Genomic DNA, 2,576 nt, shown 5'->3' on the forward strand with positions numbered 1-2,576 from the left:
CGGCATATTATTACCCAGAAAAGGCAAATCGCGATCAATAAAAGACTTATAGCAGAAATTTTTGTTTTCTGCATAACAAGTACATATATTTTGCTTGTATAATGTTTGATCAAGTGTTGTAAGGTTACGGTTTCTGTAATGAGTTTAAGGGCAAGATATCCAGTTCCGGGTATGGGCGGCGATGCCAGCGACATGAACCCAAACCCTTTCAACCTAGAAATCCTACGCAAAACAGCATGACAAAGGACATGCACCGAGTAATATTAATCACCAGACGATTGGTAGACTGGGGCGATGGTGTGGGTTGTATGCAACCGCGTTGGTAGCAGTTGCCTACACGGTGGAAGTGGGTAAATTTTGGTTGAGATTAGGTGAGATGGGAGTGGGCGATAGGGTTGGAGAGTGGAAAGAAAATGAAAAGTTTGTGTTTGTTTTTGTTTTTGAAATAGTAATCTAACCATTTTGCCCTCTCTTTAATGATCAAATGAGTCGAGAATTGAATTTCTTGGTCAACTAACAGATGAATAGATAGATGGGTATCGCTATTTCCATCCACACTTTTTATAAGTACATCCACTTTTAAAAATAATTTTTTATTATATTTTAAATGCTATGTAAATTTACTTAAATAGACATAAACAAAATTAAATAAAACTACAAAACTCTAAATTCATCCACTAATTTTTACTTTCATTAAATTATCAATCTTTTTTTGTTCTTTTAGAATTTTTGTTTAACTAGAATCTTAATAGATTAAGAAAAATTGCATGAATATAATTAGGGAAAATCAGGCAATACTCTAATGAATGTCGTTTATTTATTTGATAAGTTTTGTTAATGAATTTCTGTGATATATATGAACTTCAATTGGGCAATTCTGCAAGGTGTTTGTCAGAACACAACGCAGAGTCCAGAAAAGAAGAGTTGTCTTACACTCCCAGCAATCTGCTTATAGAATTGATTTGAAGATGTGGCAGAGGAAAACGTTGGAATTGCTAAGGATGTGACTGAATTGATTGGTAAAACCCCATTGGTATACCTGAATAATATTGTTGATGGTTGTGTCGCGCGTGTTGCAGCCAAGCTGGAATCTATGGAGCCTTTCTCTAGTGTGAAGGATAGGATTGGTTATAGCATGATTTCAGATGCTGAGGCAAAAGGCCTTATCAAACCCGAGGAGAGTGTCCATATTGAACCTACAAGTGGTAACACTGGCATAGGCTTAGCATTCATGGTAGCAGGAAAGGGATATAGGCTTATCATTATGATGTCTTCAATTCTCATTGGTTTTGGTGTTGAAGTGGTGCTCACTGACCCCGCAAAGGGAATGAAAGGTGCTGTTCAGAAAGCTGGAGAGATACGAGCCAAGACACCTAACTCCTACATTCTTCAGCAGTTTGAAAATCCTGCCAACCCGAAGATACATTATGAAACCACTGGACTAGAGATCTGGAAAGGGTTAAACGGAAAAATTGATGCTTTTGTTTCTGGAATTGGTACTGGAGGGACAATCATTGGTGCAGGAAAGTTCCTTAAAGAGCAGAACCTTGATATAAAGCTATCTGGTGTGGAACCAGTTGAAAGTATTGTTCTCTCTAGAGGAAAACCTAGCCCTCATAAGATTTAAGGAATTAGTGCTGGTTTTATTCCTAGGGTTTTGGAGGTTGATCTTATTGATGAAGTAATTCAAATTTCAAGCGATGAAGCCATAGAAACTGCAAAGCTTCTAACATTGAAAGAAGGGTTGCTAGTGGGAATATCATCTAATACTGCAGCAACTGCTACGATTAGGATTGCGAAGAGACCAGAGAATGTTGGAAAACTCATTATTGTGATCTTCCCGAGTTTTGGTTGTGCTTTTTGAATCCGTGAGACGAGAGGCTGAGAACATGACTTTCGAGTAAAAGATTTGCTGGCTTTTCTACCCCCCTAATGTTTGTCGCATCCTTTGTTTTTGTCATTTCAATTTCCTTCAAATGTATCAGATGAAATTGTTGGAAATAATGTGAGGCTTTCTTATGGACATAGGCTATGTCACATAGCATGAAGTGACGGGATTTTGTATTAAATAAAATAAAAAAAGGACAATCTGCAAAGTGGAAATTGGGTGAAATAGACTCTTTCACAATACACTTTGCATTTTTAGCCTTTGACCGGAATAAAAATTTTAAAATAAATATATTAATTCCAAATTAATAAATTACCTAAATTACCCTCCTTCAACATCACAGAAAATTTCCCTTCCCCCTTTCCCAAATTGTTTGCAACCCTTCCGATCATTCTCTTCTCTATCCAATGCCACCATCGTCTCTTCCCATTTGGAATGCCACCACTCCAGAATCCTTCGCCATCTCCTTCTATTCTGTCATATCTTCTTCATCTAACCAGGTAGTTCTAACTACCACCCTCGTGAACATCCTCAACCCGAACAATCACTGTTGCGAACAGACATTTAAGTAACCAATGTTTTGAACTTTAGAACCCCTTTTTTCTGGTACATACGATTTGCTTTGCTTCTACGTCTGTATGTGATGTTTTCCTTCATATAAAGCAATGACTGTAATTTTTCACTTTGT

General features: G+C 37.3%; 1 pseudogene; it reads left to right on the forward strand.

Annotated features, from left to right (window-relative positions):
* Positions 1-896: 896 nt before the first annotated feature.
* LOC111377187 lies at positions 897-1,913 on the forward strand (annotated as a pseudogene).
* The last annotated feature ends 663 nt before the right edge of the window (positions 1,914-2,576 follow it).

Source organism: Olea europaea, unplaced genomic scaffold (assembly GCF_002742605.1).
Source record: "Olea europaea var. sylvestris unplaced genomic scaffold, O_europaea_v1 scaffold1618, whole genome shotgun sequence".
Classification (NCBI taxonomy): Eukaryota; Viridiplantae; Streptophyta; class Magnoliopsida; order Lamiales; family Oleaceae; genus Olea; species Olea europaea.